This window comes from Rhinolophus hipposideros, assembly GCF_964194185.1.
Source record: "Rhinolophus hipposideros genome assembly, chromosome: 2".
Taxonomy (NCBI): domain Eukaryota; kingdom Metazoa; phylum Chordata; class Mammalia; order Chiroptera; family Rhinolophidae; genus Rhinolophus; species Rhinolophus hipposideros.
In genome coordinates, this window is record NC_138048.1 from 37,930,787 (window position 1) to 37,952,258 (window position 21,472).

At 35.8% G+C, this 21,472-nt stretch overlaps 1 pseudogene across 1 annotated transcript; it reads right to left on the reverse strand.

Annotated features, from left to right (window-relative positions):
- Positions 1–10,918: 10,918 nt before the first annotated feature.
- Positions 10,919–13,609, reverse strand: LOC308510034 (rab-3A-interacting protein-like; annotated as a pseudogene). The gene is made up of 2 exons: positions 13,530–13,609; positions 10,919–12,080 (listed from the first exon to the last, which is right to left on the reverse strand). The product of its transcript is annotated as a rab-3A-interacting protein-like (transcript).
- Between the last annotated feature and the right edge of the window lie 7,863 nt (positions 13,610–21,472).

Below are 21,472 nucleotides of genomic sequence, written 5' to 3' on the forward strand. Positions count from 1 at the left end.
ATGCTCCTTTTTATTATCAGGAAAATATTACTCTTAACTTTTGCCATTCACTAAGAATCAGAAGTTAAATTCAAAGACAGAGACTGAATCAGATTGTCCTTTCTAAAGGACTTGTGCCAACTGCTCCTGGCAGAAATGCCCCTTCTCTCCAACCCTAACATGGCAGACTTAATTAGGCCCATTGCTGGCCTCCTGGAATAGGATGTTATTTCCCTAAAGTAATGAAATACATAATAATAGTAGCTACCATTTATTGAGCGGTTATTAATGCTGGAAACTTTCCTAAGTATGTTCATATATTATCTCTCCCTTTGACCCTTCTCTCCCTCTTCCTAATTTCACATGGAGTAACTCTAAAAGATTTACCGACAGGATGTTCTCTTTTTAAGTATTCTGACAGCCACATAGTTTAATAATATTGGAAGTTCAGGGGGAAAAAAAAAACAGTTGAGCTATCAGTATGAAGCTGCCTGTTAGACTTATAATCAAAATGCAAATGTCAATATTTAAATACTTTTTGCTATGGCATAGCAAAAAAGGAGAGAGACAGTTCAATAATGTTCACTGCAGGAAACTGGGGTGACAAATACCTTTTCACTTTTCTGAAACTTACATAAGAGTAAAACATACTCCAGTAAATTAGGCTTTTACCATAACAGGTTTGGTTTTTCATTTAGGAAGGGAAAAAGAAGATCAAACTCTGAATCACTTCCCATTTCATCCACTCTGATAGCTTTAACTGAGGCAAAGTTTTCTAATGATTACGTTTAGTCATAATAATATTTCGCTCATAGTTCTCTGGCACATATGACATAACCTTTGCTGTTATCAATGTGTCATAACATTTTCTCTCCATGTTTAGCTTGCTTTGTTCTAAACCATCTGTATCAAGTAGATATAATTTTGTGATGTTCCTCTTCTAGCACCACAACCTGCTCTTTGAGTGGAAACGCCTGGTAAACAAAATTTAATTTTCTCAAGTGTTTGTTCTTAGACTTTGTAGAAATTCAGATTTGCATTTTCTTTCATTTCCTCCTGAGTTTTGTGCTCACAAGATAAGTGATCCTTTCTGGGAACTGAAGTTTATCTAGACCACAGGAGCTCCCTGGTTTATAAAAACTGATATAAGAAAATCTACAAGCAAAAAATAAATTGAAGGATTTTTTTTCCAAAAACGATCTTTCGTTTACTGAATGGATTTGCCAACGGGTTGCTTCCAAAAGCCATTTCTAAAAGTACGTCTGCTTATTTTACACATCATTAACTATTTGTCAAAGAAAACAGGACAGAGAAAATTAAAGAATTTGGAATCCACTGCCAATTATAGAGCAATTAAGAATGAGGACATGATTATTTGAAATTATAGTGGCAATCAACATGAAAAGATGACTGCCACACTTAATGGCAGAGAAGTGAGCCTGAGAACATGACATTCTTGATAGCCATTGACTCACTGGCTACCCTGCACTCAACTCTGCTGGAATGCCACAGAAGTTCTTTGTTCTCAAGGGATTTATAGTGTAGTGAGAGGAATCAAATTCATAAATGCTGATTCTTTCATGTGAATGGAAAGTGAACTGGTCTGGAAATGAGATTCAGTGGTGTCCTGCGGGGTCTCTGCTCCCGCTCCCCACATAAGAACGCAGGAAATGGTGAGGCCAAAAAGGAACACCCACGGAGCCATAGGTAGGGAAGTCATACCACTATAGTCTCGCTGGAGGCTGGGTTTACACAACGTGCGAACTGCTGTTCACTTTGCTGCCAACCGACCAACTCTTCTCGACTCTCCTTACTCTCCTTCAGTCTCCTTCTTCACTTTCCGAGGCTGCCCTCCGTAGCCGCGGCAGTTATATCAGTGGCCAATGGCTCAATGGCTACTGCTGATGGCCAACCAGCCATAGCTGACGGCCATCCACTATCTGAGCCAGCACCTCTCCACATGAGGCCGAGAGCCTGGAAACTGCTTTCTGGGGCTCTGTCCCCACAAGTGGTATAGTTAGTGATTGTTGATTCATCACAAAAATCTTCCAGAAAACAACTTTTGATTTGTGGCCTAACTATTGAAGGGAAATATTTGAAGTCTCACTGAGCTAGCCCACAAGTGAGTGAGGTGAGAAAATCATGCAGTTTGGCATCTTGCAATTTGATTTGTCTCTTAACTAGCCATGTGACCTGGGAAAAGCTATTTAATTTCTCTGAGCTTCACTTTCCTCATCTCAAAACAAGACTAAGAGTCTTCATTTACTTCACAGCACTGTTGGGGAAACCAAACGAGCTATAGTTGGACAGTGTTTAGCGTAGTCCTCAACACAATTTCCCTAATTGACTTTGAGAGTTTGGCTGTATCCTTAATCTTCACATCTAAAGTGTTGAGCCTCCAAGATCCGAGATCTGTATCTGCCTCTGAGTTGCAACACCTGGTTCAGTGGAAAATCAGCCTGAAGTGGGAAGGTAGGTAGGTGCTGGGGAGAGGCTAGCAGGTGAGCCTTCAAGAACATGATGGACAGACACTAATAAAAAGCAGCCTGTGGATTGGGGTTGCTCACTAAATCTGCAAGGTTGGATATGGGAAAAACTTAAGCAACCAGTGAAGGGAAAAGGATGAAAACAAAGGTCAACATGAAAAAGGATCTAAACATAGAAAGATGTTGATGAACGGTAGTTTTCTTGAGACTAGGGATCAATGTTCTGCAATTTAAAAATTGGTTGTTAATAATTTAATGAAGTTACAAATTGGGAAATCCATGTGTCCCGTGTACTAGCGGTGGGATTTTCTGCATAGATGTGTCCAAAAACTGGCATGCCCACCAAGATGGGTTAGGAACAGGGATTGCATGTGACTTTCCCATACTCACTGTACTTATGAGTGCCTGCTCTGGATTTAGAGAGGTAATAGCATTTTTGAAATTCACGCTGCCAATACCTGGAATTCCATTTCTCCCTTGATTCACTCAGAGAGGTCTAGAAAATGAGAGGGTCAGTGGTTAATATCGTGTTAGAAGGGACAGGAAAAACAATCCTGGAATGCATTTTTTCTACCTATGGCTAGAAGGGGTCCATGGGATACCATGGGAGTGGGAAAAACTCAGCAGTTTGGAGAAAATATCCCTTTCTCATCACTGCTAATAAGAAGGTCCAAAAGTAAAATAATTTACACTTCTAGATTTCTGTCAAAGAAACAGGATTGTATCAGGAGTTTTCCTACTTCAAAAGTTCTTCCTGCTGTTTCATTAGGCTCTTGGCTAAAACATCCAATTAACAAAGGTAATTATCCAGGTGTTCTCTCCTTGGCTGTGACAAGACTTGTTTTTTTTTTTAAATTGTTTTAATATTGATTTAATTCCTAAGTGCCCAACAGCTGTCAGACAGTGACAGCTTTTCATCCACAAATAATCTAATAGTTTATTAGAAGTAGTTACTTACACATGAGTGGACATCTGGCCTCCCTTGTATAGTATTAATTTTTCTTGAGTATTATCTTTAGACATGGACTTGATACTAGAGAGATGGATGGTAGCTAGAGGTCAAATTTTAATGCATCAAGTCAGATTTATTTCTGAGAAGCCACCATTCCACAGAATCAGAAAATGGTAGAGCTGAGGGGCAGAGTGCATCTACTTTATCCTTCTACCTCCAGGTGGTCAACAGAGTGACCCAAATGTTATGCTAATTATGCTTATTCTGCGTAGCTTGGTAACATGCTATTTCCTGTCTCTTTCCCTCAGCTGCAAATTCTATAGCATGACATTTGTTTCGCTGATAACACTGATAACTGCTGCCATAATAATAAATAATAACTGCTGTCATCTAATAAAACATGATCTGATTTTGCGATTGAAATAGCAAATGCTACTCTTACCTGATATCTTTCTAAAGAAACACTTGGCCTTTGATCCTTTCTGCTTTGGTTTTTCCTAAAATCCTAAGGTCAATTTGCTACTCAAGACTGAGTGTATTTTGTGAATGTATGAACAAATTCTCAGAGTCTGGGGAGGAAACAAGAACTTTGGACTTCCGGACCTCATATCTTTTTTTGGTTCTTTTCAATAAAATGTTTTTGATGCTACTTTTTCCGTTGGAGAAAAGCAAAAGTGGAGCTGGGAATCAAGCTCAGTTATTTTTTCTTAAGGAAAAGCTTATCCCAAATTAAGTTTCCTGGGTTATATTGAAAGTGAGCTAATGACTCAAGTCCCACCAGCATCTATGAGACTTCCACTGAGATCCAAGAAGGCCAGCTATAATAGCTCTCTCTGCCTTCGACACTTAGACAACTTGTCCAGTTTTCAACATGGTACAATCTAAGTGCCAACAGGTTGCAGATGGCAATGTTTTGGTAGGTAAAGTGTGAAACTCTCCCTTAGCTACAGGAGATTTTATATTTAAAAGTAATCTTATTTTTTAAAGGTTTTTAATTTGAAGTAATTTTAGATTTGAAACATTTTTCAAAAAATAGAAAGCTTTCATATAACCTTCACCTAGACTTCCCAAATTTTAAGATTTTACTGTATTTATTTTCTTCCTTTCTTCCTTCTTCTTTCCTTCCTTCCTTCCATCCATCCACTTTCTCTCTCTTTTTATATTTATACATTTAGGCATGAACTATTTGAGGGTAAATTGCAAATATGATACATCTTTACCTCTAAACACCTCAGTGTGTATTTCTTAAAACTGAGAAATTATTTTACACAACCACAGCATGACAATCAAAATCAGAAATTAACAGCAATATAATACTGTTATCATACAGATTTTGATATAATACTGTTATCATATATTACTTTTCAGTAATATAACACTGAATCAATAGACTTTGATCCAATTTTTCAGGTTTTCCATTAATAGCATTTTTTTCATGAATATCTTTATAGTACAATAATTTTTTCAGTCTGGTTCAGAATCCAATTCATAATCACAAATTGCATTTGTTGTCATCAGCGTAATCTTTTCAAAAACCTGATCTGTTAGTATCATTATCTGGTTAAGCATCCTATGAGTTTGTAGTTTTCCTAAGATAAAAATAAAATATCTATTGCCAAGGCTGATATTCAGGAGGTATGCTGCACTAATTCTCTTGACTTTATTCAGATTGACTAGTGCCTGTACCTGATGGTTGTTAAGTATTTGCAATATTACTCTCTCTTTTTTTTTCTTTTTTCTTTTTCTTTTTTCATTGGGGAAGGGGAACAGGACTTTATTGGGGAACAGTGTGTACTTCCAGGACTTTTTTCCAAGTCAAGTTGTTGTCCTTTCAATCTTAGTTGTGGAGGGCACAGCTCAGCTCCAGGTCCAGTTGCCATGGTTAGTTGCAGAGGGCGAAGCCCACCATGTTTTGCGGGAGTCAAGAATCGAACTGGCAACCTTGTGGTTGAGAGCCCACTGGCCTATGTGGGAACTGGCAGCCTTCGGCATTACAAGCCTTTGGCATTACAAGCACAGAGCTCTGACTGCCTGAGCCACCAGGCCGGCCCTTCAATATTACTCTTGACCATATCTCATAATATCCTGTTCTGCTTTGCAGATTCATATTTTGCCATTCTCTTCCAAATTATCTTTGCTTCACTCACACTTGTCATCAACTGTGAAGGGGCTTAGGATTTACACTATTTAAAAGGTAACAATGTAGCCTGCCACAGTTTCATAGATGTGGGCAGAAGACATACGATTCCTCAGTCAGAGACAAAGGATATCATTGTGCATGGCACAGCGGGAAGATTCATATTCATGTTGCTTCTTCCTGACTCCAAAATCCCATGAGGATGATGTGGACATAGGCCCAGGTGAATGCTGTGCACACAATGGATCTGTCACAGCTGAAGAACCCTGAGCTTAGGAAACCCCCAATCTTATGAGTAGTCTGCCAACAAACTTGATCTTGGAGTTGGAGGAAGATATTTTATTTATCATCGTGGTCAGGAAACAAATATGCTCTTTTGATCCAAAGAGAGACACTGTATCTTCCAAGATTGTCATTATATAAACATCCTTAGAAAGCCAGTACAGCACGAGAGCTGATAGAAGATGTCCATTAATGTCATGGAGAATTGTCTCTCAACAACACTGGTCATCTTTCAGTTTCTCTAATGGGCCATGCTCCCCCCAAGTTCCATTGCATGTATTGTTTTCCTTTTGGAAATATTTTCCCTTCTTCCTCTGCAACATCTAATTGATATGTCATCATTCTTTTTTTTTTTTTTTTTTTTTTTTGCGATTTTTGTGTTAATTTTAATGATAAAAGGGCTCTCATCATTCTTTAAATCTCTTATATTGATGATTTTTCTTTAGTCCCTCAAATTAAGTTAGGTTTCTCTATAGATCACTATACATTTCATTAAGGGGATTTATCATGCTGTGATTTATGTTAGTGTAAATATTTGCTTAATGTCTATCTCTTGAAGAAGACACAATTCCTTAAATGTAAGGGACTGGACTGTGTTGCTTGACTTGAATCTCCAAGATCTAGCACAGTATTGGACACATAACAGATACTCAATAAATATTCGAAAAGCGAAAATAAAGTGTGTGTCAGGCATGTAGTATTTAAGGTAGCAAAGCCTGTGGTTGTGCAGTCTCTTAGTAGTTATTCCAAAATTTTTTTAAATATTTGATTTTGTGAAATCATCTGCAAATAATGAGAGTTCAGTCTATTTCTAATATTGATACCTCACTGTGTTTGTGTGTGTATGTGTGTTTATGTGTGTGCGTGTGTGTAAACACACATGCTAGGCTCTCCATTATAATGATACAAGTACTAATAAGACTGGGTATTTCTCTTTGTTTTGACTAATACAAGAATTGTTCTGATTTTTTATTAACAATGGTCTACTCTGCTATAAAAAAAAAAAAAAGAATGAAATCTTGCCATTTGTGGCAATACAGATGGGCCCAGAGGGCATTTATGCTAAGTGAAATTAGAGAGAGACAAATACGGTATGATTTCACTTAAATGTGGAATCATCTTAAAAAACAAAATAAACAAAAAAACAAAACAGAAACAAACTAAAGAAAAAAAAGAATGACCTTCAAGGATACCCTTAAAGAAGTTTCTTTCTATTCATAGTTGGCTAACAATTTTCTTTAAGACTATGTATTGAGTTTTACCAACCACTTCTCTTATATTTTTTCCTTTAAACTATCAGTGAGTGACTAGAATAATTTTTACATTCTAAAGAAAATTATATGGTTATATATCATTTAGGAATGCTTTTTTACAGGTTTATTGAAAAATAATTGACATACATTAGTATGTAAGTTTAAGGTGTACAGCATGATAATTTGATTTACATGTTGTGAAATGATTACCACAATAGGTTCAGCTAACATCCATCTTCTCATGTAGGTACAATAAGAAGAAAAGAAAGGAAGAAAAAATTTCTCTTTGTGATGAAAACTTTTAGGATTTACTGTCCTAACAACTTTCCTATATATGCTGTACATGATATAGCAGTGTGAGTTACAGTCATCATGTTGTACATTACATTCCTAGTACTTATGTATCTTATAACTTGAAGTTGGTATCCTTCGACCATCATCCTCCAATTCCCTCTCCCTCCATCCTCTGTCTCTGATAATCACAAGTCTGATCTCTTTTTCTCTGAGATTTTTTTTTTTTTTAAGATTCCTCATGTGAGGTCATACTGTATTTCTCTTTCTTTTTCTGACATCTCACTTAGTATAATGCCTTCAAGTTCCATCCATGTTGTTGTAAATAGTAGGATATCCTCATTTTTTATGGCTGAAATATACATATACATATACATATACATATACATATACATTCCAACATGGATGGAACTTGAAGGCATTATGCTAAATGAGATGTCAGATAGAGAAAGAGAAATACTATATGTGGAAATACCTCACATGTGGAATTCTAAAAAAAAAAAATCTCAGAGAAAAAGAGATCAGACTTGTGGTTATCAGAGACAGAGGATGGAGGGAGAGGGAATTGGAGGATGATGGTCGAAGGATACCAAATTCAAGTTATAAGATAAATAAATCCTAGGAATGTCATGTACAACATGATGACTAACTAACACTGTTGTATCATATACTGCATATATAGGAAAGTATTCCTCACAATTTCTTTATCCATTCATCCGTTGATGGACACTTAGGTTGTTCCATATTGTAAATAGTGTTTCAGTGAACACGGAGGGGCAGATATCTTTTTGAATTAGTATTTTTATTTCCTTTGGATATATTCCCAGAAATAGAAGTGCTAGATCTTATGGTGTTCTATTTTTAATTTTTTGCAGATCCTCCATACTGTTTTCCATGGTGGCTGTACCAATTTACAATCCAGCCAACAGTACACAAGGGTTCTTTTTTCTCTACATCCACACCAGCATTTGTTATCTCTTGTCTCTTTGATGATGGCTATTCTAACAGATGTGAGGAAATATCTCATTGTGGTTTTTATTCGCATTTCCCTAATGATTAGTGATGTTGAGCATCTTTTCATGTACCTGTTGGCCTATCGTATTATATTTTCAACACTATTAGAAAATCTATGCATATCTTTAAATCATTAACTTAACATCTAAATTTTCTTTTTATAAAGATGTACCTAATAATATAATCCCACTATCTAGACATTTTAAAAATAGCATGATACATAGAATGATAATTTTAAAGTCCTAGATACATTTATTTCTCTGCATCCTTTAAACACATATTGACATGTAGCTAAATATTTATAGGTTGATTATTATATCCATTGAAACATGGTGTGTTTGAATTTATAACTTAATTTTAAAAAGCGGTTTTTATGATGGGTTTGAATATATACATCAAAATGCTAATGTTGCATTTTTCAACATTTAATCTATAATTTATAAACATTTATAAATATTGTACTTGAAAGGGAATTTCTTTTTTTCCTTACATGGAATAGACGTTATTTTGAATCACAAATTCAACATATCTTTTAGGATACTAACCCAAAACTATGTTGAAAATAGTTGCCTTTCTTTGAAATAGTATACTTAAACCAGTTTCAGCTGAATATTTAGATATGGCTTATTTTGTTTTAAAATTAAGTTTACTGGGGTGAAACTGGTTAATAAGATTATATGTTTCAAGTGTGCAATATTAATTAATACATCATCTCTATATTCTATTCTATGCTCATTACTCAAAGTTTAGTCTCCTTGCATCACCATATATTTGACCCCCTTGAACCTCTTTACCCCTACCCCCTTTCGCTCTGATAACCACCACACTGTTGTGTGTTAATGAGTTTAAAATTTTTTTTTGTTCATTTGTTGTTTTGTTTTATATCCCACATATGAGTGAAATCATATGATTCTTGTCTTTTTCCATCTGACTTATTTTGCTCAGCATGATACTCTCGAGATTCATCCATGCTGTCACAAATGGCAGTATTTCATCTATGGCAGAGAAGTATTCCATTGTATATATTGTACCACAGCTTCTTTATGCAATTGTCCGTTCATCCAAGGACACTTGGATTGTTTCCATGTCTCGACCACCACAAATAATGCTGCAATGAACATAGGGGTATATATATCTTTATGAATAAATATTTTCAAAATTTTCAGGTAGATACCCAGAAGAGGGATTGCTGGGTCATATGGTAGCTCTATTCTTAATTTTTTTCAGGAACCTTCATACTGTTTTCCATAATGGCTATACCAATTTACATTACCAGCAGCAGTGTATGGGGGTTTCTTTTTTCTCTGCGTTTTCTCTATAAATCATAACAAGTGTTATTTTTTTGTCTTGCTAGTAATAGTAGATATGGCTTATTTTAAAAATATACAACACTTGGAAAATATAGGCAGCATTTTGTTACGAATGTATGTCAAAAACCTAATCTATTTTTTTAAAAATTTTATTTTTAATTGGGAAAGGGGAACAGGGCTTTATTGGGGAACAGTGTGTACTTCCAGGACTTTTTTCCAAGTCAAGTTGTTGTCCTTTCAATCTTAGTTGTGGAGGGCGCCGTTCAGCTTCAAGTTGTTGTCCTTTCAATTTTACTTGTGGAGGGTGCAGCTCAGCTTCAAGTTGTTGTCCTTTCAATTTTACTTGTGGAGGGTGCAGCTCAGCTCCAGGTCCAGTTGCTGTTGCTAGTTGCAGGGGGCACAGCCCACCGTCCCTTGTGGGAGTCAAAACCGGTAATCTTGTGGGTGAGAGGTTGCGCTCCAACCAACTGAGCCATCCTGGAGCTCAGCGGCAGCCCAGTTCAAGGTGTCGTGTTCAATTTTAGTTGCAGGGGGCGCTACCCACCATCCCTTGCTGGACTTGAAGAATCAAACTGGCAACCTTGTGGTTGAAAGCCCACTGGCTCATGTGGGAATCGAACTGGCAGCCTTCAGAGTTAGGAGCAAGGAGCTCTAACCGCCTGAGCCACCGGGCCCGCCCTCTGATCTATTTTTTAAATTATTTTTTTCAGTTACAGTTGACATTCAATATTATTTTATATTAGTTTCAGGTAAAAACCTGATATTTTTTTCAAATAAAAACAATAAGTATAGAATTAAGGCACAATTAAATGATGACGATCATGAAAATCTAAAGTGTAAATTGTAAAAATCACTATTTATTCAGTGATTTGAATAAAATTAATATATGCTAATACATATCCCTGAAACATACCAGCAAATATAATTCAATATTATTTATGCATATTTTTTCAATCTAACATTTATTTAGCTTTTTTTGGCAACTATATATTACAATCACTGGTACACCTGTAATTCTTTATAGTGTGTTCGACTAAAGAATAAGCAAACACAGCACATGTCAGTTTAAAAGAAATCACAGTACTTTGTGTAATTTGCAAAAGAGGGAAAAAGTCTTGGATGCACTCCCTGGAAATAAATATCAAGTAACCATAAAAACATTCAGCCATTTCCCAGGTATTCAGAGGGGTTTATGCATGGTCCCAGGCAGAGCATCAGAGTTTCTCTTTGAAATGTCCCAGCTTTGCATATGACATCTCTCTTCTCAACTGCATAACTTCCCAAAACATTTGCTCAACATCTTGCTGTTTCACAACAGGAGGATGTATATATATCAAATGTATGCAAAAACAGTTACGTACAGAAGTGATCCTGTATCTACAAAAAGGAGAAGTGTAATAATTGCTTGAGTCTCTGTGTTAATTCTGTGTTGACTGGACTCACTCTGGCCAGTGAGAGCACGTCTTTTTGGTATTCGACTGCTGAAGCTTTCACAAATCAAATAGATTGTAATTTCACTGACTCAACGCTTAGAGTTTTCCACATCCTCCAGAATAACTCACTTTTTGAGCATGTTAAACATGGAGAAAATCTTCCTGATTTTTGTCTAAGAAAGGACAGGTTCTGTCTGTTGTGGGCCCATCCTTTCAAGATCTGAATTGATCATACAGAGATAAGTCAGCCTTTTTGCAGTCTTTTACACTTGGCTGTATCACATTGAGGTCCTGATGACTGCCACTCATAGCAACGCTTGTACTTTAATTTTTTGTATGCCCCTTGTAAAAAGGTGTCTTTCCACCTAGCAGAGGCTCTTGTGGAGGTGATGTTGGAGAACTGGAAAGTCTGTTTTACTGCTGTTGCCTGCTTGACATTTGCTACATCACCATATTATGAGCTTCCTCAAATAGACTAGCTATGAGTTCCTCCAATTCCTGGCCAGTTTGATCTCGTGCTTTAGAAAGTCACACTCTTCATCTTTTGACTTCAGTTCCCTCTGAGCTATTGCAAGTTCTTTTAATCTTTCATAGCCCCTTTCTCTGACTTCCAAAACAGATGGGCTTTGTAAATGGGACAGACTATCGGTACTCAACCCCAAAATTTATCACTGACATCACAAGCCTCTATTATAGTAGCACCCTTCAAAAACTCCCTCTCTGCTCTACAGTTGTTATAGTTAATTTAGTTAATCCAGCTGTTACTGCAGAGGTAGAACAAGGTGTTGGATCTGTAACACTGATGCTGATACTAGATATTTCCGTACAGTTTAAACGTCTGGGAAATGAATACACAGGTTGTGTAGGAAGGTTAGAGACATCTAAGGCATTAGACTGAATAGGGTCAGAACATAAAGCCAAAGGTATGGCCAACACATGGCACCTGCAATAATGAGTACTCTCCTAGCTTTATCAGACTTTGTGGAAGAAGTGCTATTAAAGCTGGTCCCTGAGTTCCTATTTCAATTTCTAGGACATTATTCCACTGGGTCTTCTCTGCCTCAGAGTCAAGAGAGTGTCATTGATGGACTAGAAAAGCAAGGAACAATCTCTGAGTGGTACATAGCACTGGGTGTGTGCTCCTTGCACTTTGACTAATATAAACAATTGAAAATTATGTCTAATATTAGTAATATTAGAGAAAACTAGACACAAAACTAATAATTATAAATGACAATTATTATAATTTTAAATTTACATTGCTCTTTTTTTTTTTACTAGGGATTTAATCATTTAGTGTTGAACACTATTTTTTTTAACTACTGAAACTATTTGCCCAAGGATACACAAATGAATCAGTAACTCAATTTTAATGAAATGCAAGTGATCTGTTTTTGAGTCCTGACCCTCACAGTTTCTCCAAAGCAAATCCCACTTGGAAAAGTGTAGAATGCTATCAGTAGCCAATTTAAATAATGTTAAATAGCTCTGAATTTGACACATTGGATTTCTGTGTCATCTTATTAATCAGGACAGCCATCTGGCATCACCAAGACTTTCAGAATATTACAGGGACTCAATGGATTAAATTGAGGTAATTTTAGAAGTTCATAGCTCTGAACTTCTTACATTTTCCCCTCACCCCCAAGTCTGTTTTGTGGGAAAAGGCAGTAGTGGCTGGATTTACTCATTACTTTAGTATGTATATTTGGTGAGCTGGAGACACTGAGATGTTCTGACTTGACAGATAGTTCTAGTTTAAAGGATTTTCTAGCTATATGGACTTTTATTAACCATAGAGCAAGGCAAATATTGCATTAAAAGTTTTCTTTCTGCCCTAAGTGGTTGTCTCTTGGGAAATAGAGAATTTTGTATTATTGGGCAAAACCACTCAGTTGTGAGGTACCCACAACTTTCTTGGGTAGGTGGAATTCCTGGTAGTGGAGGAACAACTTTCATGTAGAACAATGGGAAGACAAAGGTAGGATCCTGGGAGAGTCCAGCAGATATTTTGGATTTCTGAACTGCAGCATGAAGTAGTCAGTTCAATTTTCAGAGGTACCTCTGAAGTACCTGCCTAAGATACCTTAATAGAGAAGCTTCCTTCCTTTCTCTGAATAACAAAATGTATATAATGGGATACAGGAAACATTTAAACTAAATCCTACAAAAACTTTCCAGAAGAATACAGATAGTATAAATCATCCTCAGGGCTGTTACCCAGAGGATGGAGTGATGGTCTCACTGCATTTTCATATCCAGAGTAGAAGTTGGAATCATTACTTTTCCTGAAATCACCTCAAACTCATTGGCCTCATACCCATTGAGATATAAATGATTTCTTCCAAAATGTGTTATGTTTGGTAAATATTCTAGAATTTCTGTGCATTACTTCAGCAGGAAAGGACATCTTTTTGAAACATTTTCTTCATTTCCTCCAATTCTTTTGGGTATTAAAGATTCAGGAGGCATCTACTGATTCAGAGCTAAGCAGGTCTAGCTTTGAAAGGACTTAATAGATTTTAAGAGATGCAGATTACTCTTTGTGACAAAAAAAACTATAACGTAAACAACTAACATTTTTTCTCTCATTAGCTCAGCAAGTGAAATAAAGACTGGGATTATTTTGCCAAATAGTATGCCTAAACCTCAGCTGTGAAGGGCACGTTGCAGGAAGTACACATTTCCAATCTCAAAATTATCATATTTGCCACTGTTGGAAACTAAAAATACTCCAAGGAAACTCTTTGTAATACTGATACCATTATTGCTAATATACACATACACTATGTGCACTTTTATACTGGGGGTGCCAAAAAAATGTATGTACATGACTTGTATTCATCTTTTGTTATTGATATATATTGAGTATTACAATTTTAATAGTTTTTTCCTTTCTTACAATGTGTATACATTTTTTGGCACCTTCTGTATACTGTGTTTCCCTGAAAATAAGACATAGCCATGCAATCAGCTCTAATGCATGTTTTGGAACAAAAATTAATATAAGACCCAGTCTTATTTTACTATAAGACAGGGTCTTTATAATATATGTTATATATATAATATAATATAACATATGATATAATATAATATAATATTTGGTCTTATATTAATTTTTGCTCCAAAAGACGCATTAGAGCTGATTGTCCAGCTACGTCTTCGTTTTGGGGAAACGGTATTGTGTTGCCTGTCAGGGAAGTGAAAGCCCAAAGGAATTTAAGAAGTGACCTTGTAGTCATTGTCTATTGCTGTGTAACAAATTACCACAAACTTAAAAACACCACCAAGTTGTCTCATAGTTTCTGTAGATCAGAAATCCCAGCAGGACATAACTGCGTTCTCTGCTCAGGAGCTGACGTCAAAGTGTTGGCCAGTGCTGTGGTCTCATTTGTAGCTTGGGAGGGCTCTCCCTAGCTCATTTAGGCTATCAACAGAATTCAGTTCCTGTGGTTATAAAATGACCAAGACCCTCATTTTCTTGCTAGCTATTGGCTGGTGTTGCTCTTAGGAATGGCTTATACTGCCCTCTTATTCTGCTTACATTTTTGCATTTTCTCCACTGGTGATATCAGTTTCCAGGTAGAAAGGATGGATTATGAACAAAAAAGAACTGAAAGGTTTATTGTGAACATATGTTTCTCTATATGATGTATGTAAGTTGCCTGGCACAATGCAGTAACTAATAAACATTAATTAACTTCTGGGCTTCCCTGAGAATGTGGAGAAGGAAACAAGAATAGATTGTAAAAGCAAGACTTTAGTTCAGTGATTTCAAACTTTTCCAGAAATGCTTTTATTAAGATTAAAAGCAAAAAATGAACACTTTAAGGATCCCCATATAGAAATTTGGAGGAGTAGCAATAATGATAAATGATTCTTGGGATTCAGAGGATTGAGACTTTGACTTTTCATTGGGTTTTGTCATTGACATTCTTTCTTGCTTCTTTATTTCTTTGCCTAACATGTGGTTTGCTGTCACCTTGGTAGAGATGTATAAGGACAAGGTCATGTCTGTAAAGCAGTGTCTGGTGCCTATTTGATATCTCCCCATGATTTACTTCTTCTGCAGGTGATTGAAGTCTGTGGCTAGTCACAGGGATTCTTCAAGGTTATTGGGATGTCATGTACTCAGCTGGGGAGGTTTTTGTGTCCCTCTGACTTACTCTGGCTGTTTATGTCACCTTATTGTCGAGTGCATGTCTGATTCTATCCATTAGCATATAGGTGTTCAGAGTTAATGATGAGTAAACAATATACACTTTATGCGCTTTACAGGTTATTACTTTTTTTTTTTTTGCATCTTAGGCAGAACAATCTGACTGTGCTCACAACTGTTATTTGAACACATTTAAAAAATTGCTTTGGTCATTATTTTAGGCTCTTGTGAACTTGCCCCCTGAGAATCCTGCTAAAAGCATATGTATTTAGATTCATGGCAGTGCTTCCAGGCATTCTCCCGTTTGAGAAAAACATAAATACCTATTAAAGTTCAATGGACAGTTTTGGGAAAGTAATAATCACTCTGTTTCTATCAGTCTTACGGAGGTCCACTATTTAATTCTCTGGTCAGAAGCAATCACATACAGAAGACAAGCTCCCATTTGCATGAAAAGACTTAAGTCCTTTGTTTGTACTGCTCTATTAGGAAAACTGTATAGTAATGTGGTTAAGAGCAGTGATTTTGACTTTATGCAAAACTGATTCAGACCCTGCCTTTGCTATCTTTAAACTGTGTGATGTTAGCCAAACCTCTTAAGCACTTTGAGCTCCAGCTTCCTCATCTATACAGTCTATAACTCAGTGTCATCTTGCAAGTTAATGACCAGCACTTAGACACAGATGGCTATACAGTAAACTGTGTATGGCTTGATTATTACAACTAACTTAATTTTCCTCTGCAAACTGTTCCTCTCCAGTTGTTTCACAAGTGTTTTAAGTTCTACACTCAAAGTAAATCCCTATAGCTTTATGTAGATGTTCAATATACTAGGTTACGTGCCTCAGATAGGAAAATTAATCCAAAGCCCATGAGGTCAATTATGGATCTTGTGCTGCAATTGCTCCTTCTCATAGTTGTGTTGGGTTATGTTGACTGATACCCGTATTTTCTTACCAGGTTGCTGCTCCAATTAAGGACATACATTTGGAAGAGTGCTGTTTTGAGATAGGAGTGCTGAAAGTAGTTATGTAATTGTATTTTTCACTGTATGAAGCCAATTTGTCCATACCAATTGAGTGAACCTAAAACCCTGTCTCATAAGCTCCACATTCTGGTTACTGTTTGAACCATTGCTTTTTGAGAGCTGTCACTTTTGTTAGAAATTGAACTGCACAAAAAAGACCAGGGCCAGAAAAGTGATTAGAGTTCATGAGTTCAGGGAAGCCACAAAAGGATTTTGACTGAGCTCTCTTTATCGTACATGATGAGCTGCTGGGTTTCAGAGGCTTGGGCTGTTACAGTCGTCCCGTCTTATCTATGTGGGTATGTTCCAAGACTCCCAGTAGATGCCTGAAACTGTGGGTAGTACTGAAACCTGTATATTAAATATATAATTAAACCTATGATAAAGTTTAATGTATAAATTAACCACAGGAAGAGAGTAAATAACAATAACTAATAATAAATTAGAACGATTATAACAATATACTATAATAAAAGAATAAAAGTTATGTGGATGTGGTCTCTCTCAGTAAATTAGCGTAAATTTCTTTTTCCATCTTCACAATTTCACCTATTAAAGATTTGTTCTTGCTGTGGATCTTACCAACTTCAGCATAGATTTTTTTTCTTTCTTTAAATCAAGAACTTCCACTTTTTCACTTAAAGGAAGCACTTTACCGCTTCTTTTTGACATATGCGAATTGCCAGCATCACTACTTTTGCTCTTTGGGGCCATTATTAAGTAAAATAAGGGTTACTTGAGCACAAGCTCTGACTTACTGAGACAGCAAATTTGATAACCGAACCTGCTACTAAGTAGCAGGTAGTGGGCAGCATATACAGTATGGATATGCTGGACAGGGGAGTGATTCGCATTCACGTGGGACAGAGTGGGATGGTGCAAGATTTCATCACGCTACTCAGAATGGTATGCAGTTTAAAACATAAATGGTTTATTTCTGGAAACTTCCATTTAATATTTTCAGACCACAAGTAACTGACACCACAGAAAGTGAAACCATAGATAAGGAGGTGACTGAGTAGAATTGGATGAATTACAACTTGATATTAGCCAGATGAGAGGACTAAATATTTTCTTTTTTGGTATTCATTTTCATTTTCAGTTTGTCTGTTTCTAGATAAAATTCTGTAGTCAGACAGAAGAATTTGAATTTTTTAGAAAACAACTAAACTAGAAGGATCCAAAACCAAAAGCCATAAACAAAGATGCTCTCTTGTATTTTGTTGATTCTAACCCAAAAGAAAAAGAAAAACAAAACAAAACAAAAAACCCAGCACAACAACAAATAACCAATAAACACAGTTATTTATTGCATTACTACTGTTTTAACATTAAAAGGGAACAGGCTGTCTACAAGGCAGGTTACCTAGCTTATTGCCAAGATGTCTCAGTCTCTCAGGCATGTTAATGGGTCATGCCCATGAGTTCTTGTTCCCTCTTCTCTCTCTCTCTCTCTCTCTCTCTCTCTTTCTCTCTCTCTCTCTCTCTCTCGCACACACATGATTTAAAATAGCAATTTTCACATAATAGCTGATTAATAACTGTTAGTTATTGCTGTTGTTTTTGTTACTTGTACTCTAATTGAATCCTCTAGGTATGAGGTAGGTACTATTATTAGCTCCATTTAACACACGTGAGCACTGAGATTTTGAGAGGTTAATTAACTTGCCTGCCCAAGAACTCTGAGTAAATGGGCAAGCTAAAATGCTAACTCATTATTATCAGTGTTTATTTGACATATTTTGAAGCTCTTATTGGCTAGATAAAGGTTTAGTATTGTTATGTCTGCTTGATGAATTGACTTCTATATTATGATGAAATGCCCCTTCATTGTCCCTGTTAATATTCTTTATTTGGAAATCTACTTTTTCAGATAAAGATATGACATTTCAGCTTTCTTTCAATTAATATTTGCGTTGTACATCTTTTTGTATTCTTTAAGCTTTAGCACTATGCTGAATCAAAATGATGTGAGTAGACATTCCTGCTTTATTGTGATCTTAGGGAAAAACTTTCAATCATTCACAATTAAATATGATGTTAGCAGGCTTTTTGTAGATGTTCTTTATCAAGTAGAGAAAATTTTCCATTATGCCTAGTTTTCTGAGAGTTTTAGTTTGAGTGAGTAAAGAATATTATGAAATGATTTTTCTGCATCAATTGATATGATCATGCAATTTTTCTTTTTAGCCTTTTAATATGGTGGATTATACTGATTGATTTCTAATGTTGAACCAGCCTTGCCTCCTTAGAATAAATATACCATATGGTCATGGCATATAGTACTTTTCATGTATCTCTGAGGTCTATTTGTTAATATTTTGTTTAAGTTTTTTTTGTGTGTGGCTATGTTAAAGAGGAATATTGGCCTGTAGTTTTCATTTTATGTACTATCTTAGGAATTAGGATAATACTAGCTTCATAACCTCTGTTGACATTACATTTGATTGATAGCATGTTTCACATTGGAAACAATACAAATAAGAAGACAATGGAACAATATCTTAAATGTACTGAAAGAAAAACCAAACATGTCAGCCTATAAGTCTTTATCCAGTGAAAGTATTTTTCAAAAACAAAAGCAAAATAAAGATTATTTCAGATACTCAAACCAAAAAGAATTCAGACATGCATTATAAAAAGTATTAAAGGAATTTCTTTAAATAGAAGGAATGTGATACCCGATAGAAATCTGTATTTATATAAGGGAATGAAGCCACGGGAGATGATAATTACATGGGTAAATATAAAAATTATTTTATTACTCATATCTCTGTAAAAAATAATTAACTATTTCAAGCAGAAGAATAACAATGTATTGTGAGGTTTATAACCTATATAAAAGTATGATAATAGAATGTATGACAATACCTGTAATGTCAAGAGAGGAAATATGGAAGTAGACTGTTGTAAATTCCTTATACTATATGTGAAAAGACATAATATTTCATGGCAGTCTGTGAAAAGTTACATGACACTGTAAACCAAAAGACACTTTAAAGTAAGTCAACAAAGGCATATAGATAACAAGTCATAAAAGAAGATATAGTGGAATCATTAAAAAAAACCTAAAGCAAATGAAAGTAGGAAAAAAAAATGGGAACAAAGAACAGATGGGGTGTGGGGACAAAACCCCAAAAAACAGTTTCCAGGCTCTCGGCCTCACATAGAAAGGTGCTGGCTCGGGTAGTAAATGGCCATCAACTGTGATCAGATGCCAGCAGCTGTGGCTAGTTGGCCGTCAGCTGTAACCCGTAAGCCATTGGCCACTAATATAACGGCTGTGGCTACGCTAGCAGGAATGGAATGGGGGCTAGCAAGAAGATGGTGGCTGGCAAGCGCGGACTGCTGTTAGGCAGATTATGTAGATCCTGCTTCCTGTGTCTCCAGCCCAGCCGCCAGCGAGAATATATTGGTTTTACTCCCCTACTTATGGCTCCATGGGTGTTCCTTTTTGGCCTTACCGTGTCCTGCGTTCTTGGGCGGGGAGTGGGAGCTGAGACCCTGCACAACAAATGGCGCAGCGAGCAGGGTCCCCTGCGCGACATGGGGAAAATGGAAACATGGTTGATTTAAATCCAACTATTTTAATACTCATTAAATGTAAATGGCCTAAAAACCTCAATGGAAAGATATTGCATTATTGGAAATTAAATGCAAGACCAAAGTGTATGCTACTTATAAGAAACAAATTTAAATAAAAAGACAGAAATACGTAAAAAGTAATTATTGATTTCCAGTTTGATTCCATTGCTTTCAGTGAACACATTCTGTATGATTTTAACCATTTAAATCTTATTGAGGTTGGTTTTATGACCCAGCACATAATTTATCTTGGTATACGTTCCGTGGACACTTGAAAAGAATGTATATTCTGCTGTTTTTCGGTGGATTGTTCTATCATATTGATTAAATCCTGTTGGTTGATGATGTGTTTAGTTCTATAGCCTTGCCAAGTTTGCATCTAGTAATTCTATTATTTGCTGAGTGGGGAGTGTTGACTTCCCCAAGTATAATTGTGGATTTGTATATTTATCTTTTCAATTCTATCCGTTTTTACTTCATGTATTTTGAGGCTCTGTTGTTTGGTGGATACACAATTAGGATTTCAATGTCTTCTTGATGGATCTACCCTTTTATAATTATATAATATTGTTCTCTATACTTGGTAATTTTCTTTGCTCTGAAATCCAGTTTATCTATTATTTATATAGCTGCTCCTGCTTTCTTTTGGTTTATGTTTGCATGGTATATCTTTCTAACTCCCACCTACTTATATTGTTATATTTGACATTTCTTGTAGACAGCATATAGTTGGGTATGACAATCTGTCTTTTGATTTGTATATTTAGACTATTTACAGTTAATGTGATTATTGATAGTTTAAGATACATGTCTGTCATTTTGTTTTCTGTTTGTTTCTCATTTCTCTATTTTCTTTTTTTTTTTTTTCTTTTTTTTTTTCTTTTTTTTTTAATTTATTTATTGGGGTGACAATTGTTAATGAAATTACATAATTTCAGGTGTACAATTCCGTATTACATCATCAATAAATCCCATTGTGTGTTCACCACCCAGAGTCAGTTCTCCTTCCATCACCATATATTTGATCCCCCTTACCCTCATCTCCCTCCCCCCACCCCCCTTACCCTCTGGTAACCACTAAAATATGTATTTCTCTATTTTCTTTTCCTCTATGTAGTTACTTGGACATATTTTAGAAATCTATTTTGATTTATCTATAGATTTTTTCTCTCAGTGTATCTCCTTGAATAGCATTTTTTAGTAGTTGCTCAAGATATTACATTATGTATACATAACATCACAATCTACTGATGTCTTTGGTGGTCATGTAAACTATAGAAATCTTACCTCCTTTGTGTTCCATTACCCTCATCCATATACCTTACATATTTTCTAATATTTCTAATACATTTGAACATGCTTATAATACATCAGTGTTATAATTTTTGTTTCAACTATTAAACATAATTGAGAAAATTCAAGTGGATGAGAAAAGTTTATTATATTTATACATAATTTTTCTTTTTCTGTTGTTCTTTCTTTTTGATGTTTCAAGATCTCTTGTTTTATCAGTTCCTTTCTGTTCAGAGAACTTCATTTATCCAGTTTTAGGGTCATTCTTCTG